This window comes from Hyperolius riggenbachi, chromosome 5, assembly GCF_040937935.1.
Source record: "Hyperolius riggenbachi isolate aHypRig1 chromosome 5, aHypRig1.pri, whole genome shotgun sequence".
Lineage (NCBI taxonomy): Eukaryota > Metazoa > Chordata > Amphibia > Anura > Hyperoliidae > Hyperolius > Hyperolius riggenbachi.
In genome coordinates this window covers 190,661,265-190,686,165 of record NC_090650.1, presented here as the reverse complement: position 1 = coordinate 190,686,165, position 24,901 = coordinate 190,661,265, and positions in this window count along the sequence as shown.

Below are 24,901 nucleotides of genomic sequence, written 5' to 3'. Positions count from 1 at the left end.
CTCCTGCTGGTCCAAGGCTGCCGCTCCCTGTTCCAGCAAAGCATCGAGGGCCCTGTTCAGCAGACAAACCAGGGGCACCCACTCGCAGACCATAGCATGGTCCCTGCTCACCATGTTAGTGGCCTGCAGAAAGGGAGCCAGCACTAAGCACACCTGCTGCATGTGCCTCCAGTCATCATCGGGGACGATGGACGGGATGTTGCTGGTCTTGTCCCTTCTCCGAGCGGCGGAAACAGTGGCCAGGGCAAGGTACTGGTTGACAGCGTGCTTCTGTTCAACCAGACGCTCCAACATCGCCAGGGTGGAGTTCCAGCGAGTCGGAACGTCAAGGATCAGCCGATGGCGTGGCAGCTCCAGCTCCTTTTGCACGTCTTCCAGGCTCGCACAGGCTGCAGCCGAGCGCCGGAAGTGACGCACAACGTTCCTTGCCGTTTCCAGCAGTTCGCCCATCCCCTGGTAGGTGCGCAAGAACTTTTGCACCACCAGGTTCAGCACGTGGGCAAGACAGGGGATGTGGGTCAGGTTTCCCCTGTCTATTGCGGCAACCAGATTGGCCCCATTGTCGGCCACCACCTCTCCGACTCTGAGGCCTCTGGGGGTCAGCCAAATCCTCTCCTGCTCCTGGAGTTTGGCCAACACATGGGTTGCCGTCAGCTTGGTCTTCCCAAGGCTGACCAAGTGCAGCAGCGCTTGGCAGTGGCGGGCCTTCACGCTGCTGCTGAGGCGGGGGGTTTGGCCAGGTGTGCCGGAGGATGGCAGAGGATCGGAGGAACCTGCTGCAGTTCCCCTGACCCTGCGGGGGGGCACCACCCACTGTGTTGCTGCTGCTGTGCCCGCTGCTGCTCTCCCATCCTCACCCCCTTCCACCAAGCTGACCCAGTGGACAGTGAAGGACAGGTAGCGGCCTGTCCCGAAGCGGCTGCTCCAGGAGTCCATGGTGACGTGGACCCTTTCACCAACCGCGTGCTCCAGCCCTCGCTCCACATTGGCCATCACAAAGCGGTGCAGTGCAGGAATGGCCTTGCGGGCGAAGAAGTGTCTGCTGGGGAGCTGCCAGTCTGGGGCAAGCAGCGCACGCATGTCGCTCCCCTCCTGCACAAGCGTGTACGGCAGGAGTTGGGAGCACATGGCCCGTGCCAGCAAGCCGTTCAGCTGCCGCACACGACGGCTGCTGGGAGGCAGAGCCCTAACCACCCCCTGGAAGGACTCGCTCAAAAGGCTCTGGCGTGGCCTTTTGCTGGCACGGGAATCAGCAGACACAGCAGAGGAGGCCACTGAGGACTGGCTGCCAGAACAGGCCTCAGTGTCGGCGGCAGGAGTTGCAGAGGGGGGAGGAGCAGTGCGTTTCCGCACTCCTGCTGGTGCTGCTGGAGGAGCAGGAGGGCGGGTGGCTGCTGTTGCTGCTGCTGCTGCTGCTGAAGGCTGTGCAGTGATGGGTGTGGTGCCACTGCCAGCACCAGATGCCTTCAGCCTCTGGAACTCCTCATGCTGGTGGAAATGTTTCGCAGCAAGGTGGTTGATGAGTGAGCTGGTGCTGAACTTTAAGGGGTCTGCACCTCTGCTCAACTTCCGCTGACAGTGGTTGCAAGTGGCGTACTTGCTGTACACTGTGGGCATGGTGAAAAAACGCCAGATTGGTGACAAAAACGACCCCCTACGGCATGGAACCGCTGCTGCCTGTCTCCCTGTGGTGGTTGGGGGGAGGGCTTGGGTGCGGCTGGTGGTGGTACTGGCAGATGCTGCTGCTGCTGAGCCTGAGACACCAGCAGGCTGGGGGACCTGCCTACTGCTGCCAATGCTTGCAATGATGCGCCTCCTTGCAAGGCCCACAAGCGCATCCTCCTCCTCCTCCTCAGAGCTGCTGATGACGACATCCCCTGGAGCTGGTGGCACCCAGTCTCTGTCTGTCACCGTGTCATCATCATCCTCCCCCTCCTGAAACATGTCCTGCTGGGATGATGACCCCCCAAACTCCTCTCCTGATGCATGGATGGGCTGCTTGACTGTCGCCACAGTCTTCCTGTCCAATCCCTCATCCCCCAAAGTGCCCATCAGCATCTCCTCCTCAAGATCGCCAACAACAGCAGACAATTTACTCATGATGCCTGGGGTCAAAAGACTGCTGAATGACAGGTCGGCGAGTGATGGTGAACTGGCCTCCTCCCCAGGCCCTGCTGGGCGGCTGCTGCGAACAGGGGTGGTGGTGGTGGTGGTGGTGAGGGTGGAGGCCTCGGATGCAGAGCTGATGGCGGGCTGCTCATCCTCCGTCATCAGTTGCACCACAGTGTCTGCATCCTTTTCCTCAATGGGACGTTTCCGACCCGGCTGGAGGAAAATCGGAGCAGGTGCTACACGCTGCTGCTGCTGCTGTGTCTCTGCAGCGTGAGTTGCAGATGCTCCTGCTGGGCGGCGCCCAAGGCGTCCACGGCCAGTGGCTATGGGAGGAATGTTAGCCACTGACGCTGCTGCTGCTGCTGCGGAACTGTGCATGGTGGCGCGGCCGCGCCCGCGGCTTGCCACAATGCTGCTCCCTCTCCTCCTGATTCCCTTGCTGCCCTTCCCCTTGCCCAAACCGCGCTGGCTGCCACTTCCAGACATCTTCGATGTTTTGGGCGTAAACACAAAAGTTTTTGAAAAGGACGGGTGAAAAGTGGGGTACCTTAATGGAGTGGGTTGGTGGGTGAGGTGACTGAGTGAGTGTCCCGACTCCCTAGTACAGTAAGTAAGTAGTAACAGTCAGGAAGTACAACTAGCAGTTACAATAATCAGTAGTAATCACAAGGAAATAGAGTGTGTGTACACTACAGACAGTGAGTACACGCACGCGCAAACACGCGCAGGAGCTGGCCTATGAACAGAGAGTGACTGAGTGTCCCTAGTACAGTAAGTAAGTAGTAACAGTCAGGAAGTACAACTAGAAGTTACAATAATCAGTAGTAATCACAAGGAAATAGAGTGTGTGTACACTACAGACAGTGAGTGCACGCATGCGCACACACGTGCAGGAGCTAGCCTATGAACAGTGACTGAGTGAGTGTCCCTACTACAGTAAGTAAGTAGTAACTGTCAGGAAGTAGAATTTACAATAATCAATCAGTAATCAGAAGGAAATAGAGTGTGTGTACAGTACACAGACAGTGAGTGCACACACACACGCAGGAGCTAGTAGCCTATGAACAGTGACAGTGAGTGTCCTAGTACAGTTACAGTATATAACTATTCAGAAGGAAATAGAGTGTGTGTACACAGACAGTGAGTGCAAGCACACGCAGGAGCTAGCCTATGAACAGTGACAGTCAGTGAGTGTCCTAGTACAGTTACAGTATATAACTTTTCAGAAGGAAATAGAGTGTGTGTACACAGACAGTGAGTGCAAGCACACGCAGGAGCTAGCCTATGAACAGTGACAGTCAGTGAGTGTCCTAGTACAGTTACAGTATATAACTATTCAGAAGGAAATAGAGTGTGTGTACTACACAGACAGTGAGTGCAAGCACACGCAGGAGCTAGCCTATGAACAGTGACAGTCAGTGAGTGTCCTAGTACAGTTACAGTATATAACTATTCAGAAGGAAATAGAGTGTGTGTACTACACAGACAGTGAGTGCAAGCACACGCAGGAGCTAGCCTATGAACAGTGACAGTCAGTGAGTGTCCTAGTACAGTTACAGTATATAACTATTCAGAAGGAAATAGAGTGTGTGTACTACACAGACAGTGAGTGCACACACACACACGCAGAAGCTAGTAGCCTATGAACAGTGACAGTCAGTGAGTGTCCTAGTACAGTTACAGTATATAACTATTCAGAAGGAAATAGAGTGTGTGTACACAGACAGTGAGTGCAAGCACACGCAGGAGCTAGCCTATGAACAGTGACAGTCAGTGAGTGTCCTAGTACAGTTACAGTATATAACTATTCAGAAGGAAATAGAGTGTGTGTACTACACAGACAGTGAGTGCAAGCACACGCAGGAGCTAGCCTATGAACAGTGACAGTCAGTGAGTGTCCTAGTACAGTTACAGTATATAACTATTCAGAAGGAAATAGAGTGTGTGTACTACACAGACAGTGAGTGCAAGCACACGCAGGAGCTAGCCTATGAAGACAGTCAGTGAGTGTCCTAGTACAGTTACAATATATAACTATTCAGAAGGAAATAGAGTGTGTGTACTACACAGACAGTAAGTGAAAGCACACGCAGGAGCTAGCCTATGAACAGTGACAGTCAGTGAGTGTCCTAGTACAGTTACAGTATATAACTATTCAGAAGGAAATAGAGTGTGTGTACTACACAGACAGTGAGTGCAAGCACACGCAGGAGCTAGCCTATGAACAGTGACAGTCAGTGAGTGTCCTAGTACAGTTACAGTATATAACTATTCAGAAGGAAATAGAGTGTGTGTACTACACAGACAGTGAGTGCAAGCACACGCAGGAGCTAGCCTATGAACAGTGACAGTCAGTGAGTGTCCTAGTACAGTTACAGTATATAACTATTCAGAAGGAAATAGAGTGTGTGTACACAGACAGTAAGTGCAAGCACACGCAGGAGCTAGCCTATGAACAGTGACAGTCAGTGAGTGTCCTAGTACAGTTACAGTATATAACTATTCAGAAGGAAATAGAGTGTGTGTACTACACAGACAGTGAGTGCAAGCACACGCAGGAGCTAGCCTATGAACAGTGACAGTCAGTGAGTGTCCTAGTACAGTTACAGTATATAACTATTCAGAAGGAAATAGAGTGTGTGTACTACACAGACAGTGAGTGCAAGCACACGCAGGAGCTAGCCTATGAACAGTGACAGTCAGTGAGTGTACTAGTACAGTTACAGTATATAACTATTCAGAAGGAAATAGAGTGTGTGTACTACACAGACAGTGAGTGCACACACACACGCAGGAGCTAGTAGCCTATGAACAGTGACAGTCAGTGAGTGTCCTAGTACAGTTACAGTATATAACTATTCAGAAGGAAATAGAGTGTGTGTACACAGACAGTGAGTGCAAGCACACGCAGGAGCTAGCCTATGAACAGTGACAGTCAGTGAGTGTCCTAGTACAGTTACAGTATATAACTATTCAGAAGGAAATAGAGTGTGTGTACTACACAGACAGTGAGTGCAAGCACACGCAGGAGCTAGCCTATGAACAGTGACAGTCAGTGAGTGTCCTAGTACAGTTACAGTATATAACTATTCAGAAGGAAATAGAGTGTGTGTACTACACAGACAGTAAGTGAAAGCACACGCAGGAGCTAGCCTATGAACAGTGACAGTCAGTGAGTGTCCTAGTACAGTTACAGTATATAACTATTCAGAAGGAAATAGAGTGTGTGTACTACACAGACAGTGAGTGCAAGCACACGCAGGAGCTAGCCTATGAACAGTGACAGTCAGTGAGTGTCCTAGTACAGTTACAGTATATAACTATTCAGAAGGAAATAGAGTGTGTGTACTACACAGACAGTGAGTGCAAGCACACGCAGGAGCTAGCCTATGAACAGTGACAGTCAGTGAGTGTCCTAGTACAGTTACAGTATATAACTATTCAGAAGGAAATAGAGTGTGTGTACACAGACAGTAAGTGCAAGCACACGCAGGAGCTAGCCTATGAACAGTGACAGTAAGTGAGTGTCCTAGTACAGTTACAGTATATAACTACAATACAAAATACAATCGCTAAGTAGTAAAGGACAGCAGAAATACTGTCTAATACTATCTAATACTGTCTAAATACTAATGAGAAATAAACTAACAGAGGACAGGAGGACAGCTGCCCACACAGGCAAGGCCCTGAGGCCTAAAGCTGTAAGCCTGCAGCAGCTGTCTGAGTCTCTCTCTATGTAACACAAAAGCTACTAACTAAAATACAATGTCTATCTAACTAACAACAATATAGGTGTGTATAGGAGGTGTATGTGAGCAAAAACGGTAGGTAAATGACCACAATAGAGCTCTTGCTAAGCCAAAGCACAAAGGAGCAACTCTCTCTCTATGCAAGTCTCAGGCAAGGACGGAGAAACGGAACATGGCGGCCGCTATTTATAGGGTAGGGGCTGGCCAGGGTCCCCCTCTGTGATTGGCTGCCGTCAGAGGGCCTGGGAGCCCTCTGATTGGCTCTAAGGACATCAATCTGGGCTATGACACTATTCGAGCTCTGTATTCGAGCTCGAATAGCGCCGTTTGCTCGAATAGCTCGAATAGTGAATGGGCTATTCGCGTTTACTCGAATAGCCCATTCGAATAGCTGCAGCTATTCGGAGCTCGAATACCGAGCTCGAATAGCTGGAAAAGAGCTCGAATATTCGAGCTACTCGAATATTCGAGCTCTGCTGAGCACCACTAATTGTGACCCGTGTAGTGAGGATGGCGTTACCTGTGTTGAAACTCCCTTTCTCGGGATCGCTCTCCCCACCCTCTTTGTCACCTGAAAATGTGTCTGGATCTCGATTTTTACTTCTTGGTCCGAGAACCAAAACCCTTCTGCTTTCCAGCCTTTACGTGTGTATAGTTGTCTCAGAGACACCCTCTGTTGGTTGCTCCAGAGTGTGACATTCTTCACTGCTTCTCTCCTGGAGGAGAAGTGACGCTTACTGCTCGTCAGTGGTGCTTTCACGAATGGTCGTGATCACGGGTACGCGTGATTCACGGCCATTTTTCTGCATCACGAAGGCCGTGATCCGCATGCCGTGATCCGCATGGATCACGACATCGCGTCAAATCTGGATCACGGCATGCGTACAAAATTACGGGTCACGACTCGTAATCACGGCCGTGATGTGGCCGTGATGCGGATTTTTCCCAATACATGTCACTGGGCCAATCAGAGGCCCCTGACGCAGGCTAGAGCAACCAATCACAGGAGGCGAGGCTATGCCCTCCCCTCCTGTATATAACCAGCGGCCATTATCACAGACTCCATCCTTGCAAGAGACTGTGGTCTGAGAGAGTATCTCCAGGCCATTTCTGTCACAAGCAAGGGCATTTTGGTGTAAAAACCCAGCGTTTTTGCTCATTGCAGTGAACTCATATTGCTGGTATTACTTCTATTTAGTTAGCTAGTGATTACACTGTCAGTTAGTGAGTGTAGTTCAGAGTGTACTGTGCTGCTAGTGTCTGCTGTTGTGCTACTGTGCAGGCAGGCACTGCACACAGGTTTCTGTACTGTACTGTATTAGCTAGCCAGTGATACTGTCAGTTAGTGAGTGTAGTTCAGAGTGTACTGTGCTGCTAGTGTTTGCTGTTGTGCTACTGTGCAGGCAGGACTGACCGCAGGTTTCTGTGCTGCTGTATATTTTATACTACTGTACTGTATTAGCAAGCCAGTGAATACTGACTGTCAGTTAGTCAGTGTAGTTCAGAGTGTACTGTCTGTGCTGCTAGTGTCTGCTGTTGTGCTACTGTGCAGGCCGGCACTGCACGCAGGTTTCTGTGCTGCAGTATATATAGTACTGTACTGTATTAACTAGCCAGTAGCCACTACCAGTGATTATTGACTGACTGTCAGTTAGTTATTATAATAACAAAGAATGTCTGGAAGGGCACAAGGATGACCCAAGAAGAGAGGGAGTGGCAGTTCCACCGCTTCTGGGACTGGCAGGAAGAGTGCGCTCAGCTGTAGGGGCACAAGGGGATGGAGCCAGACGTCAAACAGCATCATCATCACAGCGTATGCCATTGCCAATGAGAATGGCATCCATTTTCAGCAACCGTGGTGCCAATGTGGAGAGGCACTCAGAGGCAGTGATGGAGTTGATGACAGCGGTTGATGATGACGTACCTGAAGAGCCCATTAGTTCACAGACCTCTGTGATTGCCAGCACTCCCAGCAGCAGCTGCAGCAGCAGCCAACGCCCCCCGCTTTCTGCTGTATCCACCCCAGCAGTCATTAATAATCCCTCTGAGGACGACACCAGTCCGCCGTTGAGTCCGGCGAGTGAAAATGTCTTGACGGGTGTGTTAGGCGATGATGTCATGATGGTTCCTGTTGTGCACGATGATGCACTACAACAAGCAGAAGATTCTTATGAGGAGGCGGAGGGGAATCGGATTATGTGTGTGGAGGAAGAGGTGTTTGGGTCAGGACAAGATGATTTGTCTATTGATGAGGAGGAACATTCACCTTATGTGCCTGATGACGAGTTCTCTGAAGGCAGAGGCAGCTCAGAGGAGGACGAGTCACAGCAGCGTGGGCATCGCCACATGTCATGCACGGGCAGGTCCAGAAGTGGGCGTGGAAGGCAGGAGCCACAGCCTTCAGCCAGCACCACCATCACAAACAGCAGCACCACCACACAACTCTCAGGCAGAGCTGCCGCACCCGCTTCAAGCCAGAAGGGGAATCTTACATCCCCCATCTGGAATTTTTTTGCTGTGTCTCCAAAAGACAAGCAGTTTGCAGTGTGCAATACCTGCAATAAAGTACTGAGCCGTGGGAAAAAAGAGTACCACCTCATCCCTGCAGACCCACCTGAAGACGAAGCACAGAAATGATTATGTCATTTTTAAGAGGCTGCAGGAACAGAAAGCAGGTGGTGAGAGCTAGTGTTGGGCGAACAGTGTTCGCCACTGTTCGGGTTCTGCAGAACATCACTCTGTTCGGGTGATGTTCGAGTTCGGCCAAACCATTCGGCCACATGGCCGAACTAAGAGCGCATGGCCGAACGTTCCCTGAACGTTCGGCTAGCGATGTGATTGGCCGAATGGGTCACGTGGTTCGAACCTGAACGCGCTCTGATTGGCCGAACTGTCACGTGGTTCGGGTAAATAAATACCCGAACCACGTCATATCTCCGCCATTTGTCTGTGGGTTTAGCTTTGGGTAGGCAGGCAGGGTAGTTCGCGCTCCAGCCACGCTAGCCAGGGTCCCGCCTGTCATTGTGTGTCGCTGCTGGGAACAGTAGTACACCGCTCGCTCAGCCACACTATATATAATTGTGTTTACTACCACTCTGTGTACCTCGCTCAGCCACACTATATAGCATTGTGTTTACTGCCACTTTGTGTCTGCTGGGAACAGTAGTACACCGCTCGCTCAGCCACACTATATAGCATTGTGTTTACTGCCACTCTGTGTACCTCGCTCAGCCACACTATATAGCATTGTGTTTACTGCCACTCTGTGTCTGCTGGGAACAGTAGTACACCGCTCGCTCAGCCACACTATATAGCATTGTGTTTACTGCCACTCTGTGTACCTCGCTCAGCCACACTATATAACATTGTGTTTACTGCCACTCTGTGTCTGCTGGGAACAGTAGTACACCGCTCGCTCAGCCACACTATATAGCATTGTGTTTACTGCCACTCTGTGTACCTCGCTCAGCCACACTATATAGCATTGTGTTTACTGCCACTCTGTGTCTGCTGGGAACAGTAGTACACCGCTCGCTCAGCCACACTATATAGCATTGTGTTTACTGCCACTCTGTGTACCTCGCTCAGCCACACTATATAGCATTGTGTTTACTGCCACTCTGTGTCTGCTGGGAACAGTAGTACACCGCTCGCTCAGCCACACTATATAGCATTGTGTTTACTGCCACTCTGTGTACACCGCTCACCCAGCACTATATATAGCATTGTGTTTACTGCCACTCTGTGTCTGCTGGGAACAGTAGTACACCGCTCGCTCAGCCACACTATATAGCATTGTGTTTACTGCCACTCTGTGTACACCGCTCACCCAGCACTATATAGCATTATTGTGTTTACTGCCACTCTGTGTCTGCTGGGAACAGTAGTACACCGCTCGCTCAGCCACACTATATAGCATTGTGTTTACTGCCACTCTGTGTACACCGCTCACCCAGCACTATATAGCATTATTGTGTTTACTGCCACTCTGTGTCTGCTGGGAACAGTAGTACACCGCTCACTCAGCCACACTATATAGCATTGTGTTTACTGCCACTCTGTGTACCTCGCTCAGCCACACTATATAGGATTGTGTTTACTGCCACTCTGTGTCTGCTGGGAACAGTAGTACACCGCTCGCTCAGCCACACTATATAGCATTGTGTTTACTGCCACTCTGTGTACACCGCTCACCCAGCACTATATAGCATTATTGTGTTTACTGCCACTCTGTGTCTGCTGGGAACAGTAGTACACCGCTCACCCGCCACTGTATAGCATTGTGCTCTGTGTCGCTGCTGGGAATAGTGGTACACCGCTCACCCACCACTGTATAGCATTGTGCTCTGTGTCGCTGCTGGGAATAGTGGTACACCGCTCACCCACCACTGTATAGCATTTCTGTACTGCCACTGTACTGCTGCCAGTCAGCGTGTACTTTAAGGATAAGTGAAATGAGGAAGAAATCCGGTGAAAGAGGGAGGGGCAAGGGAAGAGGTGTTTCCCCTGACGGTTCACGTACAGGCCACAGGGGAGCACCCAAGAAAACCCACTCAATACCGCCCATGTTGTCCAGGACAACAACCCTCACAAATCCAAAAGAACAGGACCAGATAATTACTTGGATGACCTCTCAAGCGTCCAGCAGTGGGTTAAGCAGCACCAGCACATCACGCATGAGGTCCGAGTCCTCAGCTAGTTACAAGGAGCCAGTGGGCACAAATCTGACACAACCGGCAGCGACACCATGCACACAACTGCCAGATAACCAGTCCGATGAATTACCTCAGGACACAATTGGGTATTCGCAGGAGCTATTCCCAGCCCAACAAACTTCCACCTTTGAAAGGTCAATGGAGGAACAGCCAGAAATGTTGTGCCCAGATTCACAACCATTAACTGTGGGAAATGCACCGGGCACTGAAATACAAGGCGAGTCCGAGGACTTTGAAACCCAAATCCCAGAGCAAGTTGGGCAGGAGGGGTTGCAATTGCAGGAGGTCGGCCGACAAGATCTGGAAGACGACGTTGGAGTGAGCTGTGCAAAGGTTGTTCTGGGGAGCTCTACTCCACGGCGGCGGCCCCCCACAATGACATATGACGAGTTTGAGGAGATGGAAGAGGAGGGTATGGACAATGTGGACATAGACCCAGATTTTGTTTGTGAACGAGAACATCGCCGTCGTAGCAGCAGCACAGATGAGTCTGTTGAAGAACCCACTGCTGCACGAGTTCGCCTTGTGCCACAAGGTAGGCGGCGCGCAATTTCAGGCACCACAAGCGTGGAAGTTCAAGTGAGAGGCAAAAGAGGCGCAAACAGAAATCGCCAGCAAGGCAGGTGCTCCAAAGTCTGGGCTTTCTTTGAAGACTGCACTGAGGATGGTACTATGGCGATTTGCAAGGTGTGCAAGACCCGCCTGAGCAGGGGGAAAAGTATTAACAACCTCTCCACCACCAGCATGAGCCGCCACATGCTATCCAAACATCCCACTCTGTGGGCAAACGCGGCAGGACAGGGTACCAGCAACACTGCCTCCCTTGGGGTCACCTGACTCACCACCAGACCCGCCTCAGCAGCAGCAGTAGCCCAGCCATTGCGTGGTTCACAACATTCACAAACATCAGACGCTGACACTGTCACTTTCCGGAGTAGTGCTCTTGAGGTCTCCCAGTATTCATCAAACACAACAACCAACAGCCCTTCAGTGTGCAGCCCTACGGTTCAGTTGTCTGTCTCGGAGATGTTTGAGCGCAAGAGGAAATTGCCAGCAAATGACCCCCGGGCCGTGGCAGTAACAGCCAGCATAGCCAAGCTTCTGGCCTGCGAAATGCTGCCATATCGAGTGGTGGAGACAAACAGCTTCAAGGGCATGATGTCAGTGGCCATCCCATGTTACGTGGTTCCCAGCCGCTACCACTTTGCGCGCTCTGCAGTGCCTGAGTTGCATGAGCACGTGGTCAGCAAAATAACCGAAGCTTGAAGAATGCCGTTACCTGCAAGGTTCACCTCACCACTGACACCTGGACGAGTGCGTTCGGCCAGGGTCGATACATCTCCCTTACCGCGCACTGGGTGAACCTTGTGAAGCCTGGCAGCGATTCCTCACCTGCTACGGCGCGGGTGTTGCCCACGCCGCAAACAGCTGCACCGCCGTCCCTCCCACTGGATAACAACAGCAGCACCTACCTCTCTGACTCCTTCTCCTCCAACGCATCTCAAAGCTGTACCTCATCCGGAAACGCTAACCCAGCAGCAGTAGGATCGTGGAAGCAGTGCAGCACAGCTGTTGGCATGTGTCTGCAAGCGTTGCTGAAGCTGATCTGCCTTGGGGATAAGCAGCACACAGGGGAGGAAATTTGGAGGGGAATAAAGGAACAGACGGATTTGTGGCTGGCCCCGCTGGACCTGAAACCGGGCATGGTTGTGTGTGATAATGGGAGTAATCTCATTCGCGCTTTAAGGTTGGCTAAGCTGACACACATCCCTTGCCTGGCGCACGTGATGAACCTAGTAGTTCAGCGGTTCCTGAGGACATACCCAGGCGTGGCCGATCTTCTGTTGAAGGTGCGACGAGTGGCCAAACATTGTAGAAATTCCAGTACTGCTTCGGGGGCACTCGCCAAGATGCAGGAGCGCTTCAATCTCCCCCACCATCGCTTGCTGTGTGATGTCCCTACGAGCTGGAATTCTACGCTGCACATGCTAGCCCGCTTTTGCGAGCAGAAGAGTGCAGTGGTCCAGTACATGACGGCGCAGTACCGAGGCGCATCCGGACAGCTGCCAAGCTTCTGTGGATCGATTGGGCCAACATGTTGGACCTCTGCCAAGTCCTCCAAAATTTTGAGCAATCCACGTTGCTTGTGAGCAGTGACAACTCTTCAGTCAGCATTACCATACCACTGCTGTGTTTACTGAAGAGGTCAATGTTGAAAATCAAGGAAACAGCTGGCATGATGCAACTGGGGGAATCTGAAGGAGAAAACGATCAGCGTGATGGTACCAACATCAGGCCATCCGCCTCAGGAAACGCTGGCCCCAGCAGCCATGACGAAGAAGAGGAGGAGGAACAGCTGGAGTTGGAGCAGGAATTTCCTGCCACCACTGACGAGGGCCAGAGCGGTGCACGTTGGACTTCTACAATTCAGCGCGAATGGTCAGCAGAAGCAGACCAGGAAGAAGGTGACGACTGATGCATCACAACAACTATCACAACGCTCACAAGAGGATGATGAGGATTCTGGCAGGACTCTGGCACACATGGCTCAATTCATGCTAGACTGCATTGAACGCGACCCACGCATTGTGCGCATTCTGGACAACACCAATTACTGGGTTTATACCCTTCTGGATCTACGGTACAAACACAATGTTCCAAAACTGCTTGAAGAAAGAGTCAGACAGGTCAAAATGGAAGAATACCAGCAGGCCCTTGTGGAGACTTTAGAGAGGAGATTGACATCCTCCCCCTCCTCTAGCCAGTTGTACGCCGACAGACTGACTTCCGCAAACCCAGGACGACCAGGAGGGCAGCAAACAACACAAGCCGCAGCTAGTTGTGATGATTTGCTCAGCTGCCTGTGCAGGCAGGCAGCTTTTTGACCATTGTTTTGATTTGCATGCTGCAGGACTCTGGAAAGAAGAGCTTCTGTCAGTTTTGCAGCTTGTGCTTGCAGAGGAATTTGCATACGTTGTCATGCAAATTGCCTGGCCACATTCATTGGAGGCGTGTACTATAAGTACTATGTCTTTCCCACAATGCTTCGCTGTTCATAAGGATTTCGTCCTATGTAACACTCCTGGTGGGGTGTCAGCCTTGCTCTCTGTTTGAACATCAGCTTAGAGTAATTCCTGAATCTGCGCTAGGCAGATTTCCCTAGTGCAGTTAGGATTGTATTATCTGTATTGCCTGTTCTGTCTTGTCTTGCCTGTTGCCATTGTCCTGTCCCTATGGTGGTCGACAGGAAATGGTTCTGATCTCTGTTCTTGGAGTATAGCTGGTGCAGCGGTTGCTACCAGCTATCTCTTCTGTTCTGTCTCCTGGGATCGCGCTAGCTACTTTTCGCTAGCGCTGGGGATCCTTCTGTTCTGTCTCCTGGGATCGCACTAGCTACTTTTCGCTAGCGCTGGGGATCCTTCTGTTCTGTTTTCTGGGATCGCGCTAGCCACTTTTCGCTAGCGCTGGGGATCCTTCTGTTCTGCTACTCTGTACTTGGATCGCGCTAGCCACTTTTCGCTAGTGCTGTGGATCCTATCTCTCGCTTGTCCCTGTTTTCGTGTGTCTGTCTGCTACGCTTGCTGGAGGCTCGGTGAGGTAACCGTTAAGCAAGCGCTCGCGTCCTCTGTTTCATGTTTGTCTGTTAATGGTTAGTTAGGCGTGCTTGTCTCTATTGTGCTTATCATGTGGAGACCGCGCATAACCGCGTGCACTGTTGCGAATGAGTGCGGTGTTCGCGGTTAGCTAGCGTTTGTTATTTTCCGTATCTCCTCATTGTATTATTTGCTGTGCCTGTGCTAACCTCGTATTCTGTCCTGATCTGCCTTGTGTCACGTCTGGCGATCGCACCTCTCGCGATCGCGTTCCTATTTCATATCTGCTGTTGTGTGTGTGCGGTCGCGGGGTGGTGACTGGATTGGCGCACACACATACAACCTGTCCCTTTGCTCGTTCTCATTCGCAATCACCTCTCTTGCGATTGCGTTCTGCGTTTCGTACAATTCCTGTCTGGCATTTGTGGAGGTACAGAGGATTGGTTCCTCTGCACTCCCCAGCGCCATCTGCCGACAGGAATTTTTCCCTCTACGGGTGCGTAGCACCTTTTGCTGGGTGCCTGCAAATATACGCTTGTGGAGGATTTCCGCCGTGTCAGCGCACGCGTTGTGCGCTGATCACGGAGAAAGTTTCACAATCGTTACACTAGTGCCTAAAAGGGAATGGTATCGGCAGTGTCCTTGGAGTGGGAAAATTTTCTGACACCCATGCAGCAGCAGCCCACAGAACAGCAAGCGTGCAGATCCACCTCCAACACCGATCGCCTGGAGAAGATGGTCAAGGACTACATGTCAGATGGCATAGCTGTGTTGAACAATCCATTTGCACCCTTCAACTATTGGGTATCGAAGCTAGACACCTGGTACGAACTGGCAATGTACGCAATAGAGGTGCTGGCTTGCCCGGCAGCCAGCGTTATGTCGGAACGCTGTTTCAGTGCTGCCGGAGGCATCGTCACAGATCGGCGTATCCGCCTCTCCACAGAAAATGCAGACCTGCTGACTCAAATTAAAATGAATCAATCCTGGATTGGAAACGACTATGCAACACTCCTGGACCCCAACCAAGTAACATGAACAATGACCATCTGTGATGGGTTAGCGTTGCCGGTCCGTTTATTGAACCTCTCATCTTTATTACATTTATGACTGCATGGCAGCAAAAAGCATTGCTATATCCGCACGCTTCTTGTCCTCATGCAAGGCCTGGGTTGTTGTGTCTCAAAAAGCGTGGCCTTCTCCTCCTGCGCCTCCTCCTGTTCCATCACGTGTGCTGCTGCTGCTGGGTTAGCGTTGCCGGTCCCTGTTTATTGAACCTCTCATCTTTATTACATTTATGACTGCATGGCGGCAAAAAGCATTGCTATATCCGCACGCTATTTGTCCTCATGCAAGGCCTGGGATGTTGTGTCTCAAAAAGCGTGGCCTTCTCCTTCTGCGCCTCCTCCTGTTCCATCACGTGTGCTGCTGCTGCTGCTGCTGCTGGGTTAGCGTTGCCGGTCCCTATTTATTGAACCTCTCATCTGTATTACATTTATGACAGCATGCTGGCAAAAAGCATTGCTATATCCGCACGCTTTTTGTCCTCATGCAAGGCCTGGGTTGCGTCTCAAAAAGCGTGGCCTTCTCCTCCTGCGCCTCCTCCTGTTCCATCACGTGTGCTGCTGCTGCTGCTGCTGGGTTAGCGTTGCCGGTCCCAGTTTATTGAACCTCTCATCTGTATTACATTTATGACTGCATGGCGGCAAAAAGCATTGCTATATCCGCACGCTATTTGTCCTCATGCAAGGCCTGGGTTGCGTCTCAAAAAGCGTGGCCTTCTCCTCCTGCGCCTCCTCCTGTTCCATCACGTGTGCTGCTGCTGGGTTAGCGTTACCGGTCCCTTTTCCTGGAACCTCTTCTCTGTATTACATTTTTTTTTTCAATTAACGTTTATTTGAAAGTATAACAAAATAAGTTCAGAGTTTTAACAATCATCTATAAGCGTTAGCGAATAGATCCAAAAGCATGAATTAGAACAAAAGTATAGGCTATTTGCAGGTAGTAGCTTATATATTTATTATTTGGACGACATAGTTTAGAATGTGCTGTTGTGTTAGTCTCCACGCATAATTATATCTTGAGTAGTTAGATTGTGCCAACTATGTGTGCTTGGAGTGGAAAGCTTAGAGTGGTAGCCTAAGAATAGGCAGGATTTTGAAGAGTAGTAGGGTGTAGTGAGGTAAGGTAGGATAAGATAAATAGAATATGCCCTGGTCCTATTTATCAATCGTTCAGCCCTGGTTATCTAAGTGAGGGAAAAACAACTCCTTGTGGTGGATCTCAGATGAAGCGGGAACAACCTCTGGGAGTTTAGTGTAAGGGGTAAAGAGGTCTAGTAATGAGAGAGCAGTGGAAGTTTAGAAGTATGAGCGCTGTTCATTGTCCCATGAGAAGTTTATATTTTTCTGATACTTGGAAATCGTTCCAGAGAGCCCATGTGTAGTTAAACCGTTCCATCCCATCCGCTGCACAAGCTATGATTCTTTCCATAGACTCCACTGCTCCCACCCTCCCAATCCATTCTCTAATGGTAGGTATGTCTGTTTTTTTCCAGTGAACCGGAATAAGAGCTCTGGCTGCATTGATTAGGTGGATTACTAGAGACTTTTTATAGCTTCTGTTCGAGTCTATGGTATCGTGGAGAAGAAGCGAGGCCGGTGTAAAGGGAACCTGGTCCCAGGTTATATCTTCAATGAGTTGGTGGATTTGGAGCCAATAGTTCTGGATTGTTGGGCATTCCCAAAAGATATGCAGGAGAGATCCCTCTGATTGATTGCATCTCCAGCACCTGTCAGAGACCGAGGGGAAGATTCTGTGTAATAGCTTTGGTGTCCTATACCACCTAGTTATGAGCTTGTAACCCAGTTCCTGTATGTTGACACTTATGGAGCCTTTGTGATTAAGGGAGAGAAGTTTTTGCCATTGATCATTGGGATATTGTGTTTCCAGGTCCCTTTCCCATTCCTCCTGGAATCTCATTTTATTGGGTGTTGGGTTCGTAAGGAGGATCTGATATAGTTGGGAAATTAAGTGCCTATGCGGTCCTTCATTGCATATCAATCTTTCAAAAAGAGATAATGGTGTGGACCAGTTGATTTTACTGGAAATGGTCTGTACAAAGTGGCGGGCCTGGAAGTATTGCCACTGAGATAGTTGGCGATCATCTCTCATTGTATTGAGATCGGATAAGGACTTGACTGATCCATTACTGACGAAGTCTTGGAGTCTAGGACAGCTGCCAGTGGGCCAATTTTGAAGGAAGGCTATGTCTTTTGCTGGGGAGAATGCGGGATTATTGGATAAAGGGGAGAGTCTACCGGGGAAGGACGCCAAGCCCTTAGGCGGTAAATATTTGCGCATACTTTTGATTGTGGCTTCAATCAAGGGATTTTCCCACTGATTCCGTGTACTTAAGGGGAAATCTACCCAGCCCAGGGCGTGAGTTGGGGTATCTGAGTTATCCCTCTCAACTTGTGCCCATTGTTTAGGGGTGGTGCAGTTAGCCCATTCAATGGCTCTGCTTAATTGTGAGGCCAGGTGATATGTGTGAATGTCGGGAAGTGCCATGCCGCCCATTTCCTTAGGGAGAATTAGAGTTGATTGCTTGATTCTTGGGGGTTTCCCTTCCCAGATAAATTTATTGATAGCGGATTGGAGATCTTTGATGTATGTTTGCGGTAGGGAGATCGGAAGGCATTGACTCACGTATAAAAATCTTGGGAGGAGGGTCATTTTGACAGAGGCTATTCTGCCAAACCAAGAGAGCTTTTTTTGGGTACCCCAGGATAGTAGATCTGTTTTGAGCTTTTTGCTTAGGGGAATATAGTTGCATGCAAAGATGTTATTTAAGTTTTGGGGGATGTCTATTCCTAGGTAATGTAACGAATTAGTTGACCAAGAGAACGTAAATGTTGTTTGACAATGTTTAACTGTGACAGGGTCAAGAGAGATGTTAAGGGCTCTTGACTTATGAAAGTTTATTTTTAGGTTGCAGAGGGAGCCAAATTGTTGAAACTGCTTCATTAAATTGGGTATGGAAGTGAGTGGGTCTTGAAGAAAAAATAGTAAGTCGTCTGCAAAAGCAGACACTACATGGTATGAGGATTTAGCATTTATCCCTCTGATTGCGGAATTTGCTCTCACAGCGTTGAGGAAGGGTTCTAGAGTGATCACATAAAGCAAGGGGGAAAGGGGGCACCCTTGTCGCGTACCATTGGTGATGGTGAAATTGTCAGAAAGCAAGCCATTAGCCTTTACTTTAGCTGAGGGGTTGGAATATAATAAGTTTATTCAATTCAAGATATTGGGGCCAAGACCTAAGCGTGACAGGGCAGCGCGAGAAAAGTCCCATGCCACCCTGTCAAATGCCTTTTCGGCGTCAGTTGAAAGGAGGAAGGCTTTGAGTTTGAGTTTTTTAGTTAAGGATATAACGCCTACTGCTCTCATAACATTGTCTTTGGCCTCTCTGCCTGGGATAAATCCTGATTGGTCTATTTTAATATGTTCTGGTATAAATGGGATGAGTCTGTTTGCTAGAATCTTAGCGAATATTTTTGCATCCAGGTTGAGGAGGGAAATGGGCCTATAGTTGGAACATAGCTTGGCGTCCTTCCCCGGCTTGGGGATTACTGTTATGTGGGCCTCCAGAAATTGAGGGGAGGGGATTGTATCTGGGGTGATTGATTTGAAAGCCAAAGTGAAAGCTGGGGCCAGCACCCTAGCAAACAGTTTGTAGTATTGAGAGCTGAACCCATCAGGTCCGGGTGCCTTGCCAGGTTTCAGACATCTAACCGCAATTAAAAACTCATCCTCAGAAATTGGAGCTTCCAGATCTTGAAGATCTTCTTGCGAGATTTTAAGAGGGGAGGAGAATTTAGTTAGATATTCTGTAATTTTATTAGTTCTAGATGGGTGGGGTTTTTTCTCTGGGTGTGAGTCTTGCAGGTTATATAGGTCTTTGTAGAATCTGCGGAATTCTTTGACTATATCTTCCGATTTAACTAATTTGGTGTTTTTTGCGTCCAAGATGGTGGGAATATGAGAGATCAACATTTTTTGGCGAAGAGCTTTTGCTAGATATTTACCGCTTTTATTTCCTAGTTCATAGAAAATTTTCTTCCCTGATAAGATTTTTTGTTTGGCCTCAGTAAATAGTAGGGAGTGTAGTCTGGCTCTACGCTCAGTTAATCTTTCTAGAGTTTGTGTTGCAAGAGATTGCTTGTGGAGCTTTTCTAAATTGCATATCTCTTCTGAGAGTTTAAGTATTCCCTCTTCTTTTTCTTTTTTCAATTTGGCACCCATCTGTATAAGACGTCCCCTAATCACTGGCTTGTGTGCCTCCCAAATTGTAAGGGTGGATGTGTCAGTGTTGGAGTGATCATGAAAATAGTTATCTAATGCTGATGATATAGTAGCTACTCTGGCTTCATCTGCTAAGATTTGAGGGTTAAGTCTCCAGCACCAGGTTTTGCTTGTTTTCTCGGGGAAGCTTACAGTTATGGATATTGGGGAATGATCTGAGATTGTCTTGGAGCCAATGGATGAAGTACGTATGAGGGACAAGTCCCTTTGTGTGACAAAAAAGTAGTCAATACGCGAATACTTTTGGTGGATGGGGGAGAAGAAAGTGTAATCTTTTTCCTGGGGATGTGATATTCTCCAGGGGTCCATAAGTGTCAATCTTTGCAGGTGGGATCTGATAAATTTTAGTGCCCTATATGATAGCGTGGAAGAACCATTCGAGCAGTCAATCAGAGGTTGTAGGGGTATATTGAAATCGCCTCCTAAAATCAAAATGCCTGAAGTGAAGTAGGAAAGACGATTAAGACGATTAAGGGTTGATGCAATGAAGGAAGGCTGTATTGTTATATTGTTGCTAAAGTAAAAGTTCGGTTGCTAAGTTTCCCTTTTACAAACAAGAACCTACCCTCTGGATCTTTCTCGACTTCTTCAACTAGAAAAGGGACGTTTTTGTGTATGAAGATTGATACTCCCTTAGATTTGGATTTGGTTGTTTGAGAGGTGGCGTGTATAGCCGTTGGGAAATGTCTGTCAAATCTAGATGGTATATGGTTCGTTCTGAGGTGAGTTTCCTGGAGAAAGGCAAAGTGGGTCTTTTCTTTTTTAAGAAAGTCAAAGACCATAGTTCTTTTAGTTGGGATATTCAAACCATTCACATTAAGTGAGAGAAATTTCCAAGCTAGTTGTGTCTGACAGGTGCTGGATGCCTCAGCCATTTTGTGTAACGGAGTAGATTCCCCCAAAATCTGACGGGCCCTGGAGGTGTGTGGCGATTCTAGTGATAGGAAGAAGGGGGGTCGAGATGTGGAAAAATGGACTAGTGATAGGGGAATGGAGGAGTGTAAAGGAGAGGAGACTGATGTGAGGAGTGTTGATACCCAGAGTTGTAAAAACCAGGGCTGCATCAATTGTACTTGGCTTGATAATATGACCAGGGAAATAGGAGTTATAGAAGTTATTGAGACTAGCAGGAGAACAAGAAAAATTGCTCCCAGCGTAAGTGTGATTTGATTAAACCAACACTTACCTTTTTAAGTGGGAAAAGTGTTCAGTGAATATGTACTAGTACATACACTGTGTGGGGGGTGTAGAAGACACCCAGTATCTGCAATAACTAGTCGCAGCCGTGTGGGACCAGTCAGTAGATAAAGTGTTGAAAGTGATAAGGCGGTTGGAAAACCGCATCCTCTGCTTTATAAAGTGCTAAATTCGTTGAAACCAGCCATTCTATGAGTTGTTATGATTTGAGAATGGGACAGAGCAAGAGCAACAAGGCCACCCTAAAAAGAGTGAGGGTAAATCCACTTGGTTTGATATGGGGGCGTCCGTGCATGCAACCCCCCAGGTCCACAGGGCTAGAAATGTTAGTACGTCCTGAGATAATATTATGTTGCTGGTCCTGAGGTGACGCACGAACGGGCGCCCAGCATCGCAATGACCATTTCGGGATCAGTCTGTATAATTGATCACCTAAGTAATCTCATCAGTTCTGTTGAGACCCATAACCCCAATATTTGGGGTTATACAACAATATAGACAAAGATTTACATATACTATACTTATATAACTGAGGTTGATAATAACATTAATAAAGGAGGTGCATGTAGAAGACCCGGAGGGAACAGGAAGAGAGCCACACAATCGATCCCTATGGGATAGGGTCAGGGATATAGTAAATTGAGATGCTATGAGTATGTGATAAGAGAGAAATCTCTGTGTATGGCCAACACCTGTCCCATCCAGGTCACTACCCATTAAAGCAATATCATATGCAGAGTGCGCTTTCCTTCATGTCATTATATCCACTTGGGATAGGGCTGTACAATAGGTAATAAAGATACACATCCTCATTTCAACCTTTTAGGATTATGCATTATAGGAGGAGACCATTTAGTATACATATAATAAACAGGGAAAAAAGGTTAACATCAGCGTGCCCCTGTGCGACAAACCTCACCTGTAAATATTAACATCTAATCTAAAAACGTAGAGGGATGCCACAGGGGGGTACCTTTACATGGTCATGTCAAGCGTTTAAGGACATCAACAGGGAAGTAGAGATTCTCAATATACCGACAGTAACCACTGTTCCAAATAGAGATTTTATAAGATAAGTGGCACTGGAGGTGTTTAACCATAAACTTGTGATGTGGGTGCCACTAGTACCATTAAACTTGGTAGCAACATAACCTGTCGGGGATGAAGCATTGAAGCGATCGTAGTTCCAGCGAAGAAAGAGATATCCCTACTTAAGCGCCATTTCAAGTTGGGGTTAGGCACTGGGGTTGAGGTCAAATATGTATAGATGATCACAGTGAAAAGTTCCCAACGATCACGAAGGTAGATGAGAGGCTTTGCAAAATAAACTTGGAAGATTAGAGAGGGTATACTTAGTCTTCGCCTGAAGAGTCTCTGTATTACATTTATGACTGCATGGCGACAAAAAGCATGTTACCTGTGCAAAGAAACATGACATTTTCCACATTTAAAAGACAGTTTTTCCTTTGAAACTTTACAATCAATTCTCTCAAAAACTATAAGCTCTTTTTCAAATATTTTTTTTCCTCTTGTACCCACTCCCAAGGTGCACATACCCTGCAAATTTGGGGTATGTAGCATGTAAGGAAGCTTTACAAAGCACGAAAGTTCGGGTCCCCATTGACTTCCATTATGTTCGGAGTTCGGCGCGAACACCCGAACATCGCGGCGATGTTCGGCGAACGTTCGCGAACCTGAACATCTAGATGTTTACCCAACACTAGTGAGAGCACAAGAACCATCGTGCAGCATTTAGGAGGAGCAGCAGCATCATCCCTCCCTCATGGTCATCGGCAAGGGCAAATCCTACAAAGAACATCCTCTCTCTCCAGTGCGTCCTCGGCAGCTCATGTCATAGACATTGAGGCTGGTGAGGCCAGCCAGCCCTCATTGTTCTCCTCTCCTCCTTCCTCTGCTCACTCCTCGGCAGGGCTTCGCCAGAGCCTGTTAAGTGAAAATTTTGGGCGTACGATCAAGCCTCTGCCTCCTAAAAACTGGCGCATCCGCAAGCTGAATGGCCTGCTGGCCCAGGCCATGTGTTCACAACTCCTGCCATACTCCCTGGTCAACAAAGGGAGTGATATATGTGCTTTGCTCCAGTTTGGAGTCCCAGAATGGGAAATCCCCATCCGGCATTATTTTTCAAGTACTGCAATCCCAGCACTGCACGCTTTTGTGGTGGAAAATGTGGTCCATTCACTTGACCACGCCGTGGGTGAGCGGGTCCATATTACAATGGATTCCTGGAGCAGCAGATTTGGGACAGGCCGGTACCTGTCCATTACCGCCCACTGGGTGACATTAGTGGAAGTAGGTGAGAACCCTGCAGCAGCAGGCCAGTTGGTGGTGCCACCACGAGCGTTGAAGGGGGATGCAGCAGGCTCCTGGGATCCCATTCCTTCCACACTCCGCAAGAAAGCCCAGCTCAGCAGCAGCAGCATAAAGCCAAAGCAGTGCCAAGCACTCTTAAAATTGGTCAGCTTGGGGAAGGAGAAGCTGACCGGAAGATACATCCTTGAGATCCTCAAGGAGCAGGAGGAGACTTGGCTGACCCCCAGAGGACTAAAAGTGGGGTACGTGGCGTCGGACAACGGCTCCAACCTGCTGGCAGCTGTCCGCCTTGGAGACCTGGAGCACATCCCCAGCTTGGCCCACGTCCTCAATTTGGTGGTGCAGCGCTTCCTGTGCACCTACCCGGGGATGGAACAGCTACTGGAAACGGCACGCAAGGTGGTGAGGCATGTTCTAAAATCCGCAACTGCCGCTGCAACCCTGGCCGACCTGCAGCATGACAAGCGCCTGCCATCACACCGCCTCATCATCGACTTACCAACTCGTTGGAATTCGACCCTGGCGATGCTGAAGCGGCTGTTGCAGCATAGGGAGGCTGTAGATAAATACATCTACGATTTCAATTACAAAAGGACCGGCCGGTCACAGAGCTCCATCAGGTTGCCGGTGATAGCCGATGATCAGTGGACAGAAATTCAGCAAGTTTGTCTGATCTTGCTACCCTTCCTGCAGGGAACCCAGATGGTGAGCCGAGATCGGGCATTGGTTTGCGAGTGGGTGCCCCTGATTTGCATGCTTGAGAGGGCGGTGGATAATTTGCTGGAAGCAGGAGCGGAAGCTGTGAGCCAGCTGGAAAGGGAGCAGCTAGCAGCACTGTCCACCGCGGAGGAGGAAGAGGACCATGACCTTCAGGCAGTAGTGGTGGAGTTGGAGGTCCCAAATGTAGAAAATGAGGGAGAGCTGCAGAGTGCCGCTTCCGTTGTGCGGGGTTGGCGGCTTCATGAGGACAGTGCGCAGGAAGAAGAGGTCACTAATAATGTTATTTTGGAAGCAGACGACCCAAATTTGGCTAACAAAGCCCGCCTCTTCCCCATGGCTGCCCACATGTTGCGATGCCTTCGCAGGGACCCCCGGGTTATCCAGATGCAGGAAAGGGAGGACATCTGGATCTCCTTGATCCTGGACCCGCGTCTAAAGGGGAAGCTGGGACAGTTTATGGCACCATCTACCACCGCAAACCGCACAAAGGAGTTGCAGGAAGCCCTCGTGTGAAGACTGCAGGAAGCTTTCCCCCAGCCTTCCACCACCCCCACTGTTGCTGTTCCGCCATCTCAGCAACAGAGGCCTCCATCCACCACCACCAGCAGCAGTATACGCTTTGGAGACCTGCTAAGCCTAACCAAGACTCTATATGCAGTGGAGCTGCCCAGAGTAGAGGTCACAGCCACAGAATCCTCCATCGACCAGGAGCAGCGACTTTCCCGCATGGTGTCTGAGTATATGGGGTCATTCACCGGCCTTGACACCAACAGCCCCGTGGACCCCATGGAATACTGGGTTAGGAGACTGTCGATCTGGAGGGAGCTTGCCCAGTACACCCTCGAAGTCCTGGCCTGCCCCCCTTCGAGTGTCCTTTCCGAGAGATGCTTCAGCGCGGCTGGTGGCGTGGTCACTGAGAGGCGCTCTCGGTTGAGCATGGACTCTGTGGACAAACTTACCTTCCTCAAAATGAACCAGGCTTGGGTGGAAGGTGAGTTCCTGGCCCCTCCTGTCGGCGACAGGGGGAAATGAAGTGGCTGCCTGCCTGGGAATTTAAATTGTGCCGGACTTACAGTTTCCATTACCAACTCTTAATATTGTCTTGGTTCTTTTAATTTTT